The following is a 23,496-nucleotide window of genomic DNA, read 5'->3' as shown; positions in this document are numbered from 1 at the left end:
GAGATCGTGATGCCCCGGTAAAGATGGAACGTTTGATCTTGATTTGAAGCTTTCGTGACTGCAGTAATCCATTACTCTTTGGTTCTTTCGGTCAAGTCACGTAGGTAGAAAGAACCAAAGAGGATGTAACGTTTGGCCAACGTTGACCGAACGATTCCAACCAAATTCCAACGTTGGCGATGTTTACCGTGGCTTTCCCTGCGCAAAGCAAGCGTCGTCAAAGGGAGTCGCGGTGGCAAAGACGCTTGCGGTGAAAGGACTCAGCGTCGTGTGCGAGCCGCCACCGCCAAGTTTCGGGAGGGCCCCGCGTGGCCTCGCTGGGCGTGATGGGGAAGGCGAAGTCGCTCGCCCGGGTTAGGTTGAAGGTGGAGTGGGGGTGGCGACTCCCAACTCCATTGCCGAGCCTCCAACGCGGCCACGCCTTGCGGCCACCCCCATCCGTCCCACCGCTCCGCTGTATCCACAGCTACCCCCACACCTTCCTCTCCACGAGGGCGCGTCTGGGACGAAGGAGAGACCCAGCCCCCCCGTCTATACCCGGAGAGGTCCCCCCACACACACAACTATACAGAGCGAGATAGAGACACGCACACACATCCATACAGCTATACAGAGCGAGATAGAGAGACACGCACACACATCCATACAGCTATACAGAGCGAGATAGAGAGACACGCACACACATCCATACAGCTATACAGAGCGAGATAGAGAGACACGCACACACATCCATACAACTATACAGAGCGAGAGAGAGAGACACGCGCAGACGCTATACAAAGCGAAAGAGAGAGACGCACAGACACAACTATACAAAGCGAAAGAGAGACACACGCACAGACACACATCCACACAAATTATAGAGTGAGCGAGAGAGAGAGACACGCACAGACACAACTATACAAAGCGAAAGAGACAGACACGCATATACACAACTATACAGAGCTAGAGAGAGAGACGCACAGACACAACTATACAAAGCGAAAGAGACAGACACGCACAGACACACCTATACAGAGGGAAAGAGAGACGCGTCAACCCCCAAAGTCGGACGAAATCGCGCACAGGTCCGGGGTTGCCACCAGCTCTTCTCGCACAGGTGAGCGCGGTGAGAGCCGCAGTGACTTGCCGGGGTTTGACGTCGAACACCTGGCCGGCCGTCTTCGTCTCCCCAGGACCTTCGCCTAAAGCGCAATAATGATCGTAGAGACCCCACGTGGAAGGTGAAGCTGGGGTTTGTCGCTTGAGCGCTCGCAATGTGACAGCCATAGGAAGGCGGCGACTGCATTGTCTGCTGATTTAGTTGTTGTTTCAGTTCGTGTGTGCTGTGTGTAGGTGTGCTCGCTCAGCACTTGCCCCCAATAGTCTTGTCATGGATATACGGGTTGTCTTTGTATGTCGCGAAGCGTGTGTTTGTGTGTATGTACGTACGTATGCATGTCTTTGTTCTGTGTCTGTATCTATGTGGAAATGATGTCTATGTCGGCGCACCTCAAAGTGTGCACCTAGCCTGGCACTATAGCCGTGGTGACCGCACTTCGTGACGCACACTGTTGTTGTTGTTCTCGTGAGTCCGAGCTGACTGTGTCTGAGTGTTGCATGGGGAGCGGTGGCGCAGCGGTTAGCGCGCGGCGCTATGAACCCGGCGACCCGAGTTCAATTCCCGCTCACGGCCAACACCAATGACGATTGTCTGAACCGGTCCTGGGTTTCCTCCCCTAGGTCGACTCAGTCTCAAATGAGTACCTGGTGCGGTGTGTAAACATAACCGCTGGGGAGACAAAGGCGGGCGTGGTGGTCCTGGCCATCCACCCCTTCCGTATGACGTGTCGGCCTTCATTAGGTGCTCGCGAACAACACTTGCCCCAAGTCTGTTAAGGCTACACGGGGGGCCTTTGTCTTTGCCGTGTCATGTCGAGTGTTGAGTGTTGCTGTAGCGAAGACCTCCATCCGAGTTGAGGGCGATTTTAGTTTAGAGAGATCAACGTTGGCTTCTTGAAAGTTGAAATCGGTAGCCGGCGACTTTGCCCGAATGCGACAACTTTCGGTTTCAATTCTTTCAGGTTTTGTAACAATCTAACTCCCCGCCCCCACCTCAATTCACCCTGGGATAAGCCTCCCCGAGTCCTCAAGACTCTCGTTCGGGAGGGCACCTTCGATTCGCACTGCCGGCTTCCTTACGGTGCGAAAGAAGTTCAACATACGTGCACGTGTGGCCAATTCTATGAACGTTGAGTTTCGCTTCCAGCTGTGGGCAGTGGGAGAACAACCCTGCCACGTGTAACTCTTATCGCTCTGCACATATCGATTCATGGATCCGTTGCGTTGTCATTTGCTGGTCACCTTGCAGCTGTTAAGCCGACAATCACCTGGTTACTCCCAGGCAGTCTCCCTCATCCAAGTACTAACCAGGCTCAACCCTGCCACAGCTTCGGAGATTCGACGAGATCGGACGCGCTCAGGAAGTTTTACTCGTTACACCCCTTTTGTAGAAGCCACCTCATTAAATCACCGCTACATGTACATTGCTCGGCACGGGTTTCTTGATCAGTGGCACGTGCGAGCACATCCAATTGAAGAAGTGACTCAAGGAAGACGCGTGCCAAAGGACAACAAAAAAAGAAATGGCTCTTATCGAGTGGCAACATCATTCACCGGCCGTGTCCGTCTCGGGCTGTCACGCGAGCCAGGAGTTTCCTGTAAGACGAGACGCGTGTTGTGAGCTTCGATTAATGCATTGATTTGCTCCGTCCGCCTGTCCGTCTGTAACGGGGGGGTGGGTCACGATAACTCTCGCAAACGATGATCCAACATTACGGAAAACCTTACGCGTTCGGACCGCGTTGGGGGGACTTCACCGAGGAGAGGTGAAGCCACACGGCGCGTGATGTTGGAGCGTCATCTCAAGAACAAACGCGTGGTCGCGTCTAGTTTTCTCTGGGTCCTCCGGTTTCCCCCCCCGCCTCTCCACGTTTAGAATCGACATCACGCGTTTAGGGTATTTGACTGCTGCTATACATATACAGTCACGTTGAACTTCAAGGGTTTTTGTAATGTGTCTTGAATCTATCGGATGCAGCCATTAACATTGCACTTGGAGAAGCCTAATTGTGATTCAGTCTAGCTTCCCGGTGGTGAGATGTTAACTACCTCGCCGAGTTTACAGGAAGTCATGGGTTCGATCCCGACCCTGACGCCTGTATATTTGGAGTTTGCGTTTTTCTCTCCCAGTGGTCACATGGATTTTTCTACGGGTCCTCCGGTTTTTTTCCCTCTACATTTAGAATCGAAATCGGGCATTTAGAGTATTTGACTGCTATGAATTCCCACGTCATGAGCCACTTATATTATTGTTTTTTTCAGTAAAGTCACATAGATAGAAAATAAAATAAGAAAATAAAAATCTAATACAATTAAAAATATTTTTTGTTACAATTTTTTTTTATAATTTTTATTTTCTATCTACGTGACTTTACCGAAAGAACAAAAAATATGAATTCCTGCAGTCACTAAAGTTTTAAGGCAAAATTAGCCACTTAGTTGAGCTATTGTTTGTGGCCAGGTGGCTTTTGAAAGAGAGCTATACAGTATAACTTAGTGGGCCTTACCTGGTATAGTAAAATAAAACGTTTAGTATAGTGTTATATAATTCGTTAGAGAACCCGTGCATATGCATGGTTTTTCTTCCTTGTCTTGCACGCAGTCACTGGGTTATGCCCTCGCAATTACCATCCACGTGTTATGCGCTTAGGCGTGGCGGCACAGCCCTGATTTAATCCTTCCGCTCAGATATGGAGTTGGTGGATCACGCACGGACGGGAGTAATTGACTACCACCCCGAGCGCCAAATTACGTAATGGGTTGATTATTTGTTTTTGCGAATGTACCTCCGTCGCCAAAAGGCTCCTGAGACTCAGGCTTCGTTAGGAAACAATGTTTCAACGTTGAGCCAAGATTATATGTTAGATCACGCACATCCACACCCATAGGCATGATTACTGTGATTTGCTAAATAGCACGCGATGCAGGGCTTAGTTTCTCATGGAATATTTTCTGGGTCGCTGGCAGACTGCGGGAGGCACGTGGCTAGTAGCCAAAGCCGTAGCGAGAGGGTTACTGGATGTGGCGTGCCGGTTGCGGAAATGTTTTCCAGTTCGCCGACTCGGACAGTTCCGGATGATATTAACCCCCCGTAGTATAAAATGAGTGTTAAGGAAGTGGATGTAATGGGCACCTTTTTGATACAATTTCTCGCCAATGGGAAGTGTCAAATCCCAACTATGAGTCTCCGCCCTCTCTGCTCTGAAGAAGGTGCGTTGTCTGAAACGTCAGCCTAATTTTTCTGCAATAAGGCGGCATTCGTCATTTGTGCTTGAGAACCCAAAATAATATCAACAACTATGGTCAATCGAACGCTGAAGCCCTGCCCCAATCCATCACCATCTCTCACAGTCCTGTAATGTACCAATCCATCTTCGTGCACGCCAGCTGACCTCATACTCTGTGACATTGTTTCACAACCTCTGTGGTCTACTGACAAGGCTGTGGGAAGTGGTCCGCAGAACTCTTGCAGATAACTTAGATATTTTTTGTTCATCACAACACACCATTGTGTAGCATTTGTACAACTAGCAACATTAATTGAAGTCAATAAAAAGCAAATCAATAGTCTGATTGGCTTTTTATGTAACTTTTTTTACGTCGCTTTTAGAGTACAGTACAGTAGTTTTAATTTTTTATAAACATGCTGTCGGTGATTCGTGGTCCACCAATTTGATCGTTGACAGTCGTCCGCAGGTCCAGATATGTTGGTAACCACTCAGAGTCTACGAGTGGAGACTCCCTCATTTGGCTGCCACTCCGTGATTAGTCTCAACCCTCGTCTCCGACCACCCCTTCCTGCAACCGCGTGCCGCCCAAGCCGGCTTTACTGTTGTTAAACAATCAATGCGATGCATATAACTTCTCGACGGCACATCTTCAGAGCAGAGCAGGGAGAGAGTGCGCGATGCAGGGAAAAGAGAGATTGATTGAGTTGTTAGGTGGAGATCGCTCCCTTTGCACTGCGGGGCAATACATAATTTAGAGTTGACAAGATCACACATTGGATTTGATGTACTACTGTACCCTGGCACAAGGGTTAAGATGGGGAGATGGGGGTTTGGTAAACACTGCAGAGAAATTAATTTAAAATCAACATAAATTAATAGCAGCATTACAATTTTAAAGAATGACACTCGGAACGTGTTACTATTAAATACACTAAACCATAGGTAACATCACGATATCAATCACCCACAAATCGATTATTAAACTCTACAGGAATAGTAATTCACAGGGCTTGCTCAATCTACTGCTGGATGAAGGTCTCCCCACGCTGTCTGATGCGAGGGTTATCTGACCATCCCAAAGTGGTTGTGAAACGGCGGGATCCAGGACGGGTTCGGATTTCATTCGCCAGGCCGACGAATTATCAAACCGAAGTGGTTGTTTGCACGTTCACCACAGGTACGTGTGGTTAGTGCAGACAGGATTCCTTGAAAACGGATTCTGTTTGGTGTTTTAAACATCTTGATACAGTAAATCTAGCTGTGACGGTCCCACCTGATGACGGAGACTTGTGTTGCCTCCGAAACGTCGTGATTTATAATTGTATTTCTATTATTATTTATATTATTTTTATTAATTATTTTTACCTACGTGACTTTACCGAAAAAAACTAAGAGTATGAGTATCTTAGCACACCTGTTTTATGCCCTGAAAGGGTCAAACCTATTGTTATATTTTGATGTTGATAAGAGAGATCCCATTCCGTCCCAATGCAGTAGGCTTCTCACGAAAGAGTGCGTAGTTAGAAATATTGAGTTAGGAATATTTCATTTTATTTCTAACTACGTGACTTTACCGAAAGAACCAAAGAGTATGGATTCCTGCAGTCACGAACGCTTCAAATCAAGATTGAAAGAGTGCTCTTTAGACTCGGCGAAAGGGCAATTTCGTATCGCCACCATAGACCACGAACACAAGAGCACAGCGGGTGGTAATTTGTGTTAATCCACTGCTGGATGAGGAGCCCCCCACCCCCCACAGTGCGACTCGTGGTGGTGACCTGGTCGAGAAACTTCGCCACGCTGGGCAGTGCGAGGTGGCATAGACGCTGGAGCGCAGTACGCTACAACATTGGATTTTGTTGCACCGCCTCTTGCTGACTTGGCAAGTCGTTGCAACGCGCTCTCATTGTTTGTGTTTGTTGTTGTTGTTCTAGACTTGAAGCTTTCGTGACTGCAAGGATTCAAACTCTTAGGTTTTTTCGGTAAAGTCACGTAGGTAAAAAATAAAATAGAAAAGAATAAATCACGTTTATAACAAATCACGTGATTTATTATTTAACTTCTATTATTTCTATAAATTATTATGAATTTTTTACCTACGTGACTTTACCGAAAAAGCTGAGAGTATGTTGTTGTAGTTCAAGCGCCACGTTTGACCACGGTTATTGCCGCCTGCTGTGCCGTGTAGGCTGCGCGTCTTGGCAAAAGAAGCACCACACCTCGCCATCACATCGTACACACAGCGTACTCACGCAGAGCCCTTGGGGCACGGCTGGGACATACTTTGCAAGTTTACAAGGCGCAAGGCAGCGGGCAGAGCAGTGATCGTTATACAGGACTGATAAGTTGCAAGATATGTTGTTACACTGCCTGGGTTACATCATGCAACGGAACTATTTTCAGAAAACCCATCTCGCATATTCAATTAAGTACGCGATTATTCCTAGCAAGGACTAAATGCGGGTGTTGTAAAGTTGTCTCGTTGTTCTGGTGTCTTAAGATAACGCGGCGGAGACGACTTTGATTCGGTTTGAGTCGCCGGCCTGCGAAGCAAGGCTGAGTGCAGCGCGCACGTGGTGCGGTGACGTCACGTGGCACGCAGGGCATCACGGGAGGGCCCCATGCCTTGGCCACACTCGTGCTTTCTAGGAATCGCATCTCGTTTATTTTTATATTTTTTGGTTGTTTGTAGCCTGCACGCACATTTCTGCCCGATGAGTTTCCCATCAACTGGATAAAATGTCAGAATTTGCCTTGAGTGTGCTCTAGGTCCGTGTTAATAGCGAATGTGAACGGCTTGGGTTCAATGTTTAAATTCATAAACACCTACAAGAGGTTTTACCATTTGTACACTTTCTTCATATGCTTTTGTGGCTTTTGTAAATGAAATGCGTAAATGTCTTGATAAGATAAAGTCACAGGCGTACAGACGGACAGACAAGTAAATGCATAGATGCATGTACATACAAAGGCGCATGTAAATGTCATTTCTTGATTCCTCCACCACCCATGTTGAGAAATCTGCCTACCAGACATTACCATCTCACCCCCAGTGCTTCCAGCCATTCGCACTGGAGGTTAGCGAGTCACTTCCCTTTCCGATTCTTACTTGGCACGGCTGCACTTTGGAATTCCCTTCCCCGTTGTCTCTCGTTTCTCACAAGCTGTCTCCGTTCAAGAAACATTCACTCTTATCTATTTATGCCTTCAGCAGTGCCGCTCGTTGCTGGCCAATTCTAATGTTGGGCCTGTGCTACGGGCTCAGCAACTGTGATTTACACATCAGTAAAAAAAGTAACACCGCTGGCTGGCTAACGACGACGAAGATGATGATGAGTGGCCGGAAGTGTAAATGTCACGTTCATGGTGAGGAAGTCTCTTTCAGAGGTGAGCCCAATGTGGCTTCGGTATCACTTCCTGAATGTTCCCCTGCCAGTAGCTGGAAGTCACACTCCACGCAGCACTTTATACGCGTGGGTATGGGTAACATTGCATCCTGGAGGCGCGGGGAGATATGCTGGGATAGTTTCTCCGTTATTAACCTGCACACGTGTAAGATCGGGCTGAGCGTTTGGCGACGTTGTGTGGCAGTACAGCAAGTGGGTAACCGATTTATCTGCATTGCATCGTGAGTGCAATTTTGAGGGTGTATTCGTGTTGTTAGCATGGTTGAGTGTTTTGTAAATCTCCTCCCAACTGTGAAACGTTCCTTAGAAATGGGCCAAACATCCAAATGTAAGAACTTTACTTGGGTCTCCTGAGACTCAATAACACGAGTAACGCTTTTTCCCGAAGTCAACGGCAGCGGTTCTGCAGAGACGGCCAGGGCCCTGGAGAGGGAATGTGGAATTTCCACCACTGGCTCTGGGCGGCCAGTGGAGATGAGCACTGCTCGTTGTTCGCTGAAGCAGCGAGAGAGCGTCGTGTTTGTCTCCATGGTCAATGGGCCCCCGGCCCCTGCATTGTGACCTGCGACCCCTGAGTGCTGCCCTGGCTGTCCCTGCTGTCCTTGTGGCTCGTCGTCGTTGTTGTGGTTGTTGTGGTGGTGGTTGTTGTTGTGGTTGTTGATATTGTGTTTGGTTGTGGTTGTTATTGTGGTTGTTGTTGTTGCTGTGATGGTGGTTGTGGTTTTTGTTGTGGTGGTGGTTGTTGTGGTTCTTATTGTAGTTGTTGTGGTTGTTGTTCTGTTTCTTACTGTGGTTGTTGTTATTGTGGTTGTTTTAGTGGTGGTTGTTGTAGTTGTTATTGTGGTTATTGTGTTGGTTGTATATATTTATATTGAACTTCTTTTGCACCGTACGTCGCTAATCAGAGTTGCGGGGATTGTGTCGTCCACCTCCCTCCACCCGACCCGGCCAATTGGTCAGCATTTGTCAAGTGCAGAGAACATGCCAAGTTGTTACTCCTGTACTTCCGCACCGCGGTGTGTTCGAGAGAAACCCCGCACGATTTATAATTGTCCGTGTCGGGTGGAGGTAAGGTGTACGACACATTTACGAGATCTAACACCCCCCCCCCCCCCCAATCATGAATCATATCGGTCGCGAAGTCCAACCTACGTGTTCAGTGGATGGAGACCCTTTCAAGTTGCTATTCACCAAACCGTTCGCCAGAAGGAGACATAGTACATGCCTCGTCTCGGCAGGGGGCAGTCTCTCACTTGGACAGAGGCACATCCGTGCCCATCACCTTCTGCTGCCTTCTACCCTGCGATTGGATGTTTTAGTGAAGTCTCTGTGGCTGTGTGGGTGGGTGTATGGATGATGGATCATTAATATTACCACCGTGGTACAATTACTCAATCCGATGTGGATTTATTATAGCGAGGTCTAAATGCCACCGCATCTCCGGATGCCGTGCAGACACCATGAGCGTGTTTATTTGAAGATGGAGACAGCCAGTCATACGTAGATGGAAACAAGGGAATGTATTAAGCCTGTACTTGAACAGCGATAGTGAGTCATCGGCACTCAGGGACGAGTGTTCCAGGCTGTGGAGGCATGAAGAGTGCGTGGAGGGGAGTAGAGTGAGACGAGAGGGGAGAGGTAGTAGAGTGCGTGGAGGGGAGTAGAGTGAGATGAGAGGGGAGAGGTAGGAGAGTGCGTGGAGGGGAGTAGAGTGAGATGAGAGGGGAGAGGTAGGAGAGTGCGTGGAGGGGAGTAGAGTGAGATGAGAGGGGAGAGGTAGGATAGCGCGTGGAGCAGAGTGGAGCGAGATGTGAGGGGAGAGATAGGAGAGTGCGTGGAGGGGAGTAGAGTGAGATGAGAAGGAGAGATAGGCAGGGGAAAGGCCATGGTGCATCTTGAAAAGGGTGAGTGAGATCTTGAAATTGATCTGGGACTGGACTTGGACCGAGTGAAGTCATTGGAGTATCCTGGTGACTTGGTCTCATTTACTGATGTTGTAATCAGAGATATCTAATGTGGGCTCTTTGGCAATCGATCTTTCACGTGGGTTAGTCCGATATAACTTATCCACGCATAATGTGTTTTGGATGCCATTGTGCCTTTTGGATCTGTTAATTCCAATTAACAGGTGTACATGTTTCTATACTGATGATGGCCAGTCAACTGACATATCCAGTGTTTATGTGGCTGTCAGAGAAATAATTTGTGAAAAATACGTTTTCTGAAATTAACAGGCCTTTTTGGGATTGGACACTTAACCAGGTTTCACTCACGACGGCTCAAGCGCCGTGAACTCATTGTCCCAGCCAGGGATTAAGTTCTCAATAAATATTTTGCTGGGCCCCCTAACCTCCAACCCCCTGGAGCTTGCCTCCTCCCCGTCAACAGTGGCGGGGCGAGGTTAGGGTTAGAGAAATATTTTCCATAGCTCAGCCCCGGACAGCTCCGCCAGAAATTAATAGACGTATTTTTTTAATGATTCAAACTCTGGCAGGAGCATTTTGTACAACTTACACCTTGACAGATGTCTCCATTCGGAAGAACAATTTCAGTTATTCTCGATGAGATGAAATGAAAGTGGATTCAGGTCACTTCATCAGAAGGGGAGAGGCGACTAGCATTTGTGTTTGACAATATTGCTGACATCGAAAAGAGACACTCTCTTGAAATTATTTACATGGTCTCAAAGGAGAGATTGGTATTAACAAAAACTTTATGGCTTCAAACCAATATCCACTGCGATATGACAACTGTCAGCTTTGTCAAAATCTAACCTTAAGTAACGCAAATTAAGAATTAACTTTTGTCCAGAGTCAGACTTAATGACCCAAACATAGTGGAGAACAACACGCGGTCATTGCCATTCCTCAGAGCCACCGGCCATCCCAAACCTGCGCTTAAAGACAATTAAAATCTATAATCTAACGGAGGCACAGGGGAACCGTTTTTAATTTAGGAGGTGTAAGTAGCCATGGGGGCTCACGTCCAGTTGCCGAGGAGACCCATAAAAGAAATTAAATTAGGGGGCACGGCATATGGCCTGCATATGGCGGCGCCTGTAATCCAGCACTGCGGAGTAGTGGGTCGGTGGACCGCACAAACTCCCTTCCCGTGGCCGTGGCTGTCACAGTGTCTCATTCCGGCTTGGAAGGAGAAGACAGTGCAGCAAAACAAGTGGACTCCACCCGTTCCATCTTCATGGGATCGAGTGTTGCCCTCTCGCATGCGTCGCTTTTTCTCATGGGATGCTCCTGTTTCTTCCCACGTGTAAACACTCACGATTAATTGGCCGATGATATCTGAATATGTAGAGGACTGCAGAGCTTGGGCAATTGCTCACTCGCCGCGTGGCTGCTGCTGCCTTCCCGATCTTCTGTGTATGTATGTTGAACTTCTTTCACGCCATATGTAGCCAAGCGTGCTAATCTGTGGTACGTCCTCCTGATGGCTCTGAGTCGTCCTCCCTCTGTCTCTCTGCACGAGAGCGAGCGGATACTGGGCGGTAGCGGCGGCGGCGCGTTCCAATTTGGCATCATTATCGTTATCTGATTTTTTTGCATTCTACAAAATATCTCCCAGCGCGTGGAGCAAAATCATCGTCGGGGACTGCAACGGCACCGGCACCGTGACCCCACAGCGCCGCGGGCACAACCCGACGAAACGCATGCGGGGGGGGGGGGGTTTCAGTTGTGTTGGTCGGCGAGCGGAGCGGGGGGGGCGGGGGGGGGGGCGAGGGGGGACGGGGGGGCGGGGGGGACGGGGTGGGCGGGGGGTGTTAATTGGGCGGTCACGAGGCGGTGGAATGTGCGCGGTAACGGGCGTTTGGCAAATAGCACGATAAATCAAAGGGGTAAACCGGTCTTCAGAGACGCACCACGGCGTTTTGCCCTCCGGGGTTCAATCTACAACGTCACGTAAAGCAACGCGCACGTGCGCAATGCACACAACAGCCTGTGCCGAGACACAAATAACCATACGCGCGCGTGCAGACTTCCGTACAGGCACGAAGGCAAATATTTTCCCAATTAGTCCGCAACAGATTGTCAGCATTTATAAAGAACCCCCAGTTTAGACTCGTAGACTGTGAGAGGCAAGCGCCCGTTATGCGAGCGCATGTTGAAAGGCCAGCGTGGCAACAGGAATTGGTGGTTGTGGCAAGGCCCACTCACGCCTGCGCCACCTTAGTCTCCAGGATATGCTCAAACAGACATTAAAAAAAAACTTAAACAGGAGAAATCTTTGTCGTGACGTAATAAGTGGGGTGCCACGGTGGCGAGATGTTAACTACCTCGCTTGGTATACAGGAGGTCATGGGTCCGATCACGACTCTGACGCCTGTAGATTTGGAGTTTGCGTGTCTCTCTCCCCGTGTTCGGGTGGATTTTTCTCCGGGTCCTCCGCTTTTTCCCTCTACATTTAGAATCAACCTGCGTTTCGAGTATTTAGCTGCTATTTCTACATGATAAGCCACTTGGTTGAGTTATCATTTGTGGCCAGGTCGCTTCTGAAAAGGATCCTCTATAGCTCTGCGGGCCTTAGCTGGTAAAATAAAAAGTAGTTTCGTTTTTGAATTTTCTTTTCAAGATACATTTTTTGTCTCCGAAAATAACGCCGCGCCGTTCGATTTGCCTTCGCTGAAATCACCCTCAACGTGCTCGATCTCGTCGGATCTCCAAAGCTAAGCAGGTTTTGATCCTGGCTAATACATGGATGGGTGATCGCCTGGGTTTGCATAGGCGCTGGATGTTATGAAGGCTGTGCAAGGCATGGCCAGGAGATCTCGGCGTCGAGTGTCAACCCTTCCCCTCTTATGGAACGCGTTGTGGGTTTTCTCCAGGCACTCCAGATTCCTCCCACGGGAAGCTAAACCGCTCATTAAAGGTCCCGATCTTTCTGCTCAAACAGCCAAATGTAGCAGGACCTTCCTGAAAAAAGGGGTCTATGAAGAGCTCGGTGAGGCTTTACTGAGTAAAATAATTGTAATGGTTTGCACACTGACCTGCAATCCAGAGGTCGCCGTATTTATCTCCTGGCGTGGCATACCCCCCTCCACCCCACCCCCACCTCCACCTCCACCCCTGTCCACCGGGCAGTATAAATGGGTGCACCGCAGCCAGGTCCGGGTGTGGTGGGGTATAGTGTGGGTACTCCCATCTCTTGCAAGGCGTCTGAGCAGGGTGACCAGAGTGGAAGAGTAGACCTAGACACCCTCCACAGAGGCTCCCTGGAGCTCCCTCTTAGTGGAGGCCACTTCCGGCAGCAGCGGCACGAGCGAGCGATTGCTGGGCTGCGCCTTTACCGTTGCCAGTTATTACAGTTGTGATATCTTGCCCGGGGAGGGGTTAAAGGAGCGTGCGTCCAAGACGTGAGACGCTCATTCCCTCCCTCCGCCTCCTCCGCTCGCACGGCTCCTTCTCATCCGCGCTGGATCTCATCTCTTCTTCGCCTCAGCTGGGGAATAAGAAACACATTTGCGGAGATGTGTAATTCTCCATAACCGCATGGCGGTTAGGCGTTACATTATACGCGCCGCATATCGCTGTGTATGCACGTGCGTACGTGCGATGCGGTGGCTTAGACGGTATCAAACTGTGCTGCAGTCCCAACAACCTTGGCCTACTGCTTATCTACGGTGAACAACAACATGTGTTACCAGAACTCACGCTTCTGCGAGGTCGTCATCTTCTCCATCTGAGCGGTTGGCCAAGTACTGTGCTAAAGAAGTTCAACATACGTACGTTCATCATCATCAGCAGCAGCAGCGATGATCAATCCACTGCTGGATGAAGGCTTTCATAAGCCGACACCATCTCCCATGATCTTGCAAAAAAAACAAATTAAGATGGATTAGAGAACGTAAGCAGCTTAGAGACATCAACATTGACTGTCCAGAAATGTAAGCGAGGCTTGGGGGGAGGAGACGTCATCGCGAGCAGCGTTGAAGGCCTGTGATTAGAGACCAATGACAGAGTGGCAGCCAAAGGAGGGATGACACACGAGGGGAATTCCCCCGCGGAGGTGGAGGGATGCAACCGGCTCACGTGCAAGTGCTAGGTGGGGTTTTTTTTTTTAGCATCGCAGAACCACGAGAGAAGACAACGGCTTGGGAGAGGAGCCTTAATCTTGCAGTGGATAGATCAAGCCGAGACCAATGTCGGTACCACTGTGGTGCAGTGAATCAAGGACAGGAGTAGGGGCCACGGTTCGTGGGAGTCCTGCACAGGACTCGTGCAGGGCGTTGATCGTTCCTGATGGCGACGACGACGACGACGAAGCGTCGCGTCGCGTGAGCCCAAAGCCGGCGGGACCCCCCGATCAGCGGGGCCGCGTGCGAGCAGATGACAGAAACTCCGCGAGGATTTCCTGTCGGACGCTAATTGCCAGGAGTGTAATTAGTGAGAAGAGGGCACGGGGGGAGGGGGGGAGGGGGGGGAGGGTTGGTGGGGGGAGACCGGCACGGCGAAGATTCCTCGAGCTTCGTTTTGAGCCACCGGCAGTCGGGCCCGGCCAGCTTAGAGGAGCGAAATTAGCCGGCATCAATTATTCAGCGGCACCTCTCCCGCGCGCCCAACTTCCAGGGTAATGACCAATAATAATTCTGCTGACAGTTCACTAAAATAAATTGGGTTGGAGGACGCTTTAACGATTCGCGAAAAGGTGTTGGTTTATTATGGGATGTATTTTATTTTCGCCGCTTTAGAGTTTAAGGCTCTTGGTGCTACGTGTGACCGCGTGGGCAACGCGTGTGCGCGGGCGTGTGTGTCGGTACGCGAGTCAGCCTTAAATGAGTGCCTGGTGCGGTGCGTGAAGATCAGCGTTGGGGAGACAAAGGTGACTAGGTGTGGTGCTGCCCCCCGTCACCTTATTGTGCGACATGCCGGCCTCTGTTAGCACTTGCCTGTAGGTATGCACGTTGACCTTCTTTCGCACCGTTCGTAACCAACCGTGCTAATCGGAGCTACCTAATGGCGAGTGGCGGCATGGTTGTGTTTGCGCTGCGCTACGAACCCGGCGACCTTGGTTCGATTTACAACCAGTGCAGGCTACGTGGTGGGACTCTTTATTATGCATTTATTTATTTATTAGTTATACGCCGTCGGACGTCACGACGAAAATCCGACCCCCTAAAATGAAACGCGCGGAAAAGGCTCGTCCGTGAAGGGGCCGCGCTTTTTGTCCGTGAGAGCGCCGTGCTGGGGAGGCCTCCAGCATGACGGACGCTCCGGAGAAGAAAAGAAAAAAAGCTCCTCCTTCCCGGGATGTAGTAAATGTAACAAACTGCGGGGTAGCGTGGAAGGGGGAGAAGAATAAAAATTGTGCAGCGAAATGTGGGGCAGCTTTATTCCGAGTAATGTTCGGGCAGCATACGCCTTAGCTGCCACGAGCGTGCAGAATTGCCCATTCGGGATGAAAAGCCATGTGATTTTTTTTTTTCCCCCGGTTTCCACTCTTTAAAAAATAATGTTCACTTTTATGTGCGGAATATTTCACGCTTTTTGCACGCGCCGATATGTACCGCGGTAATATGCGATGGGAGGTGTGTGTTCAGGGGGGGTGGGCGGTGGTGGGCGGTGAAGGGGGTGGTGCAACGGTTTGGCACGCTCTGCCAATTGATTGGCACCGACGGCTAATATCGGTGGCGGGAGTGATATCTGAAGCAGTCCTCGACTGCCCCCTTCACCAGCCCAACACGGACCGGCGTGGTGTGAAGTGTGGTCAGTGGAGTTGCGATGCCTTCAAACATGCAGTGTCGGGCGACTATATTGACTGTTAAGAACGTGATGGGATAATGGTCGATGGGAATGGCATCCAAAGGCTAGAACGAGCCTCAGAAGCCGCCGCTGCGGAGATGGAGCGAAGGAAACGAGCCATTGTGTAGGAGCTAAATGGATTACTGCATCGCAGGACTGCGAGCGATGAGGGTGACTTAGGGGAGCCTCATGCAGCAGTGGATCGACCATGGCCGACGATGACGAACGCTTATACGTCAAAAACGATCCGTGGCAGAACATGCGCGCATGCACGCTATTATGGCAGTGGTTGCTAATATCCGCGCGATCAATTTGCATGCGCGTGGTTATCAAAGGACGCTTGAGTTAAGCCTCACCTGAGCCAGTCGATGAGACACGAGCTTAACCCGCGACTGTTCTGGTTCAATATGTAGCCCTTTGCTAATTCCCAATTAAATGTGTGCCGCAAGCGATAAAAGCAGGAAGGCCACCCCCACCACACTCCCCCCCCCACAACTCTCCACCCCCCACGCACACACACACAGGACTCACTGTGATGTATTTGGGGGGGGGGGGGTTGCCACCTCTTTCACGCTGGATTTAGCGCTTCCGCGATGGGCGAGTCGCCCACACTTGACCCCACCGTCACAAACGAGGCGCAAACCGTGTCGGCGTCGGCCCGTCGTCGACCAGGTTCCCCGTGACCTCGTCGTGGATCAGGGCCCCCGACGGTGTCCGCCCACGTACAACGGGCAAACGGAGCCGTGCTCGTCTCAGTCAACTGCCCTAAATGAGTTGTGGCGATTCCACATTCCTATGGCAGGGCCGCTGGCTAGCCACAGGACGAGCAGCGTCGACGCCTCGCGAAGCGGTGCTCATTTTTATTGACGCGGGAGGGATCATGGGCTGTGGTCGGGTCGCTGCTGGGCATGCTTAGACATCCATGGAAGTGGGGCCATGGATTGTGTTTGGTCTCCTCTGTGATGACAACACAAAACAAACACGGTGTGTTATTTGTTTGTATTTAATTAGAATCCTTGCGCGGTCGAAATTGTAATAATTTACCCCACCACATACATGCGTGGCGATGCACACTGCAACTTGTGTTTTATTCCTGGTGGCATGTCGCATCTGAACCAGTGCTAGGCTCCCACTCACTCACCCGCACTGACCAGCATGGCTTTGCATTATCATCATTATTAGTATACTATATATGCGTGCATGTTTGCAAGGAATTAATTTACTCTAGAGAAATGTCAAAGTTCCCCGCAATAGTTGTTTATATATAAAAAAAAATGTTGCCAGGCAAGGCTCACTGAGCTATATAGCTATTTTTCAGATGCGACCTGGCCACAAATGATAGATTAATCAAGTGGTGGCTTACCACGTGGCAATGTACAGCAGCCAAATACTCTAAACGCGTGACGTTGATTCTAAATGTGGAGGGGAAAAAAACGAAAAATCCACACGACCACGGGGAGAGAGACACGCAAACTCCAAATATACAACAGGCGTCAGGGTCGGGATCAAATCCCACACCCTCCTGTATATCAGGCGAGGTAGTTAACATCTTGCCACTGTGGCGCCCCAAATGTGTATATAATGGCATGTAGTGGCTGCAGAATCTCAACACGGGACCCATGAGAGGGGTTATCGGTGGAGAGGGATACGGCCGAGTGATTCAGAGGGTTGACAACGCTGAGCTCCTGGGTTTTTAATTCAGGTTACAGCCGCCCATGGTTAAATTGATCGCGAGTTTGTGGCCTCTCTCCTCCCCATCTCCATCCACCCAAATACACAGAATTAGATGTTGCACTAAATTTGGATAAATTCCAGCTCCGATAATTAAAATATCACACAAACTTCTACGCGACGATCTGTGTTAAAGGATAGAGAAAGCCACTTGAAAGATGTTTTTCAGATGCCCTATGAAATAAAGTAACAAAAAAAATCTTCTCCGTCAGATTTTCTAACGGATTCCTTCATCTCGCGACGCTGACGCCAAGACCCCACAAAATTCGTGAACAAAAAATATTGTTGATAAGAAGAAAAAAAATTAACCTGTAAAAACAAAGTTTTTCACTATAAATCCTTTATATGCGTGGCGGCTAGAGTCCTCTCGTCCTCTGGCTTGAGATGGCTGCCACCTATGGGTCAGCTGATTGTCTGCCAGCATTAATCAATTGGTAATTCAATATTTAAAAATAATTTCCCTAAACAGTGTAAAATTTAGGAAATTTTTTTCACGAAAATTAATTGTCACGCACAACGAGTCTGTGTGGAAAATGTCAGCTCGATTGGATCACGGGAAGTGGGTTAAAAAACGACCGAAAGATTTGCACGGTCGTCAGCAAGCAAGCAAGCACGCAAGCACGCAAGCAAGCGAACTTAATATAAAGGATTTAAAAAGACCCCCCCCCCCACCTCTCATCCCCAACGGGTGGCTGTAAACAAATTCTGTGTTGGAAACCCGGCGACTTTTATCGTCGTCGTCGGTCGGGGGCTGGAGTGGGGGCAGCCGTGGGCTGCCCTCCCCCCTCCCCTCCGCAGAGCCACCGCCGAGTGGCGCGTTGATGCGTTCGTCAGCGCAGCCGGTCGTCGGATGTGGTTCGGAGCCACGGGGACCGCAGAGGCTCGCTCGCGATGCCACCTGCTCAGCACGCTTCCTTGACCCCAACATCCCCTCCTCCCGCCCGTGTTCGTTCCGTGTGCCGTACTAGCGGCTCCAACCCAAACTCTTTCCCAGCCTCCGCCGGCCATCGGCGAGCTAAAATTATGAGGTCTTCCCAGCAGACGCGCTATTCCCGTCCTACTGTAGATCGCTGCCAGATTAATAGAATGTGTAAAGTCGCAAATAGCGTTGCGCTGGCCGGCCAGGGGCTGCCTGTGAGCGGGTGGGCGAGCAGGGCTGCGTGCGTGGGTGGATGAAGTGTGCCAGCGAGTGTTGGGTGCGAGTGTTGGGATTGAGTTTTGGGTGGGTTCGGAGTTGGTAGAGTGCGAGTCGCCTCAAAGGGCACCTTAGCCTGGCGCAAGCGCCGCGATAATGTGGGCAGAATGCGAGTTGGTGAGTGAGTGGGTGAGTTGGTGAGTGGCTGGGTGAGTTGGTATGGGGTGGGTGAGTTGGTGAGTGGCTGGGTGAGTTGGTGGGTGGGTGAATTGGTGAGTGGCTGGGTGAGTTGGTGGGTGGGTGAATTGGTGAGTGGCTGGGTGAGTTGGTGGACGGTGGGTGAGTTGGTGGGTGGGTGGATTGGTGAGTGGGTGGTTGAGTTGGTGAGTGGCTGGGTGAGTTGGTGAGTGGCTGGGTGAGTTGGTGGGTGGGTGAATTGGTGAGTGGGTGGTTGAGTTGGTGAGTGGGTGGTTGAGTTGGTGGGGGGTGGGTGAGTTAGTGAGTGGGTGGGTGAGTTGGTGGGTGGTTGAGTTGGTGAGTGGCTGGGTGAGTTGGTGGGGGTTGGGTGAGTTGGTGGGTGGGTGAATTAGTGAGTAGGTGGTTGAGTTGGTGAGTGGGTGGTTGAGTTGGTGGGGGGTGGGTGAGTTGGTGAGTGGGTGAGTTGGTGGGTAGTTGAGTTGGTGAGTGGCTGGGTGATTTGGTGGGGGGTGGGTGAGTTGGTGGGTGGGTGAATTGGTGAGCAGGTGGTTGAGTTGGTGAGTGGGTGGTTGGGTGAGTGGGTGAGTTGGTGAGTGAGTGGGTGGGTGAGTTGTTGAGTGGGTGGGTGGGTGAGTTGGTGGGTGGGTGAATTGGTGAGTGGGTGGTTGAGTTGGTGAGTGGGTGGTTGAGTTGGTGAGTGGGTGGGTGAGTTGGTGAGTGGGTGGTTGAGTTGGTGGGGGGTGGGTGAGTTGGTGGGTGGGTGAATTGGTGAGTGGGTGGTTGAGTGGGTGGATGAGTTGGTGAGTGAATGGGTGGATCAGTTGCTGAGTGGGTGGGTGGGTGAGTTGGTGGGTGGGTGAGTTGGTAAGTGTGTGGGTGAGTTGGTGAGTGGGTGGTTGAGTGGGTGGATGAGTTGGTGAGTGAATGGGTGGATCAGTTGCTGAGTGGGTGGGTGGGTGAGTTGGTGGGTGGGTGAGTTGGTGAGTGTGTGGGTGAGTTGGTGAGTGGGTGGGTGAGTTGGTGAGTGGTTGAGTGGGTGGGTGGGTGAGTTGGTGAGTGGGTTGGTGAGAGTGGGTGCATCGTCCGTGGCCTAGTCGGGGGACCGAATGCGATTGAGCACGATCGTGATCGAGGACATATGTAGACGCGAGTGCATGAGTGTGTGTGTTGCATTACAGACCTGGGATCAATTATAATTGTGTAGTGGCTGGGCTGTGTGTAGTGGCTGGGCTGTGTGTAGTCACAGTAATATCAGCTGACGTGCGGGGGGGGAGGCATGCGTCGGCTACTCGGGGGTGCAGCGTGCCGCGAGAAGCGATGTGGCCGGGCCGGGGTGCTGGAAGGATGGAATGATAAAATAAGAGGACCACACACGTGGAGTCAGCTGGCACGGCAGGATTGTGGCGGTGGGGGTGGTGGTGGTGGTGGGTGAGAGGGGTGGGGGCGTTGAGAGCGGGGTAGGTAGGGGAGGGGGGGTAGAACGTTGGCTATGCCCGCGCGCGTTTGCGTCGTGGTGTCACGAGTGGCACGGCGGGGGTGGGGGTGGTCCCACTTGGCGGGGTCGATATAAAATGAGAGGAATGCCTGGCTGGCACACCAGCGCCCGACTGTGCCGATGCGGTTTGCGGCCGGCGCTGGCTTTAAGTGTGCATGACGTTGCCTTCGCTTGGCCGAGGCCGTTTTGGCAGAGAGTGGCGTTACAGGAATGAGTCATCACCGCCATTGTCGCGGTTGTCATCGGGCCCGAAATCCCCGCCGCGGCAGCAGCGCCGCCCGCCACAATCGCCGCCTCCGTCGTTGGCGCAGTCATCGGTGGGATCGACGCCATCGTTTCCATCTCGACGACCGTGGCAGCTACAGCCACACTACCGCCATCATCGTCATCATGGCAACAACCGTTGCAATCACTCCCGCCAACATTCACCATCACCATGATCACTAGCGCCATCATCTAACGAACACCCACCATCGTTCATGATTATACTCAGCCATGATCAATCCACTGATGGATGAAAGCCTCCCTCGATCTGTTGCAATCGCTCACGGTCCTGCCAATATCTCAGTTACCACCAGGAGCTGCAATTCCTTTCTATATAATCGTCTATTAAACTATTAGTAACTGCCGATTTGCACTTGCGTAATATTGAACTCATGTCACGAACAACACAAATTTTACCTATGTTATTGAGAGAAAATTGATTGCAGGTACGTTGCAAATAATTCAACAGCCTACTTCAAAATGTTAATAAAGCATTCGCGATTTCAATAATTGGGGGTCGGAATGGTCTTCTGAACTAGACCAGTCGAGACGTTCGATAAGCTCAAGGGGACGGAGAGTTCTGAGTATGATCGGAGCGAGCGGATTGTGTGGGCGCGACCCGGAGGCCACTCGGATAGAAGCTGGGAGCACGGAATCGCATTAAGTTTTTTTTTTAAATGAGTAATACATTTCCAAGATAGTCGCAGACACATTTGTAAAATTGCCATTGTTCAAATTGAACTAAACATATCTTTTAATCGCGAGCACTTTCATGTTCCCTGCACGAAATGCATTTTCTTAAAGTACATTGCAAAATGTGTTTCATTAAATAAAAAAAACATGCTCAGCTGGTAATCATTGCCTTAACTTTTATCTTTGGAGGGGGGGGGTGCGGCGGGGGAAATTTATAATAAAGATGTATTTTGGCACCCGATTTTTTTTATGTATCACGGAGCGGTTAGCACACTTACGCACAAAGCGCTTTCCGCAAATCAACCACAACACCTTGCTGATCTCAAGGAGCATGAACCATCATCACGCGAACTACGGTCATCCTCGCAGCAGCAGCAGCAACGGCTGTTGGTTCGCCATCGAACAAAGACGGTAGTCAACGCATCACCGCGCGCTTCCAGATGCACTTCTGCGGCCGTCTGGAACGTTCTGATATTAGGTAGCAGCAGGAGCTTTACACTTTCAAATATTGATCAGTTTCATTTACGGGCAAACATCCCAGTGTCGCGGGACCATCCTGATAAGGAGTCCGAAAATTCGGTGATGATGGTTTAATAAATTTAATTATTGATAATATGCGCGAACATGTAACACGTGTGTTTGGTTTTGAAACCAGTGTAAACAAAATATCTATACGAGTTTTTTGCCCGTCCAAGGACGGGTGTAATATTGCAGTAAATCTGAAATATTCAACAGAAACATTGTCCAGCTCTTGATTATTAATGAGGGGGGTTGCCCCATGTGGAGTGACGTCACCCGCTAATGGTTATTGGGGAGGGGTGCGGCATGTGGAGTGACGTCACCCCTTCATGGTTTTTGTGGAGGGGTGCGGCATGTGGAGTGACGTCACCCGCTCATGATTATTAATGAGGGGAGGGGTGCGGCATGTGGAGTGGGCAACCTTCTTGCGCGTCAGTGTAAGTTTCCACGCGGGCATGAATATTAACGACCTTCCTCTGCGTTAGTGTAAAAATCCACCCACTCATGAATATTAATGAGGGGGGTGGGCGTCATGTGGAGTGACGTCACGCGGGGGGGGGGCTCATGTGGAGTGACGTCACGCGCGGGACACACAAAATCTTTATCTTATTATAGTAGTATAATTTGGATTCACTAATATACTTTTTGAAAAGTGCTGAAAGTTCTTAGAGTTTGACAAAAGTGTGAATACAAAAATAGTTCAGCCGTGTAAAGTTTAAATGTAATTCCAAGCGTACATCTCTGCACACCTCTTTGCACATTTTTCAGTTTTTGCTCGATATCTGTTGCACATGGACACGAGCGATGAAAACACTTGGGAACGCATTCCTTAATTGCTTCATGCAAACTGCCAAGATGAGTAAGGGGGGCTTGGCGAGGACACCACGGTGGCTAGGAGATGTTAACTACCTCGCTGGTATACAGGAGGTCGTGAGTTCAATCTCAACCCTGACACCTGTAGATTTGGGCATGTCTCTCTCCCCGTGGTCGCGTGGATTTTTTTCCGGGTCCTCTGGCTTTTTCCCTCCACATTTAGAATCAACGTCACGCGTTTAAGAGTATTTGGCTGCTGTACATTTCCACGTGATACGCCGCTTCGTTGACTTTTCATTTGTCATAGTAAGGTCGCTTCTGAAAAAGTGGGCCTTACCTGGTAAAATAAAAAATATTTCAGTTTTTATTTCGATTTAAAGCTTTCGTGACTGCAGGGATTCATATTCTTGGTTCTTTCGGTAAAGTCACGTAGAAGGGAAATAATAAAGTAATTATTATTTTATTATTAAGAACCAAGAATATTTCAGCTTATAGTTTAGTTTAGGACGGGTTGCTCGAAGGGACGACGGTCAAGAATGATCACAAAGCGGCTGCCAAGGAATGCAACGCGTCCGAGGGTCAACGCCCATTGTGGATATGGAACGATGAAATCGGTTCACGTCCAGGCGCTGGGTGGTCTATCACACCGCAGGATGTAAATGATCTTGGCGAGCTGAAATTTGACGGCGAAATTCACGTCGCGGAACAGGGAAAGGTTTGCGGGCGGTTTGTGGGGGGGCCTTCATCCGGCGCCGGATTGACCTTGGCTGATATCATTGACGCTGGCGAGATTTAGGCAGAATCCCGCTGATGAGAGCGAGTCTCCCTCGTCCGAGGATGCTGGGGAAAAAAAGAATTATTTTTTGCAATCCGCAAAGTTCAGTTGAAATGTCGTTTATCACTTTCCTTTTTTTATTTTATTTTAAAAGGAGCCGCATCGATGTGTTAATTTAATCCATCTCTTATCCTTGGCAGCGCAATCTCAACACCGCTTCATTTTAAAATAATAACCCCAAAGCGTCGGGGGTTTAAACAAAAAAAAAAAGCTAAAAATCGAGCCGAGGTTGTTTTCGCTCGCACCACCTCCTCTCGGCACGTTGGCGGAGGCCGTGAAGCCGATTTATTTTATTTGTCGTTGTCGAAGAGGGTTTTTTTTCTT

General features: G+C 50.1%; 1 protein-coding gene across 1 annotated transcript in view; it reads left to right on the top strand.

The window, feature by feature from the left end:
* The first annotated feature begins 974 nt into the window (after positions 1–974).
* The window catches only part of LOC144723063 (tetraspanin-4-like), a 185,594-nt gene continuing 163,072 nt past the window's right edge, over positions 975–23,496 (top strand). The window contains exon 1 of the mRNA XM_078601608.1: positions 975–1,099. The gene's annotated coding sequence lies outside the window, so the exon portion shown is untranslated. The remainder of the gene's footprint in view (positions 1,100–23,496) is intronic.

This window comes from Lampetra planeri, chromosome 16 (assembly GCF_965212315.1).
Source record: "Lampetra planeri chromosome 16, kcLamPlan1.2.h2, whole genome shotgun sequence".
Lineage (NCBI taxonomy): Eukaryota > Metazoa > Chordata > Hyperoartia > Petromyzontiformes > Petromyzontidae > Lampetra > Lampetra planeri.
Note: the sequence above shows the minus strand (reverse complement) of the source record. Positions and strands in the feature narration are given on the sequence as shown.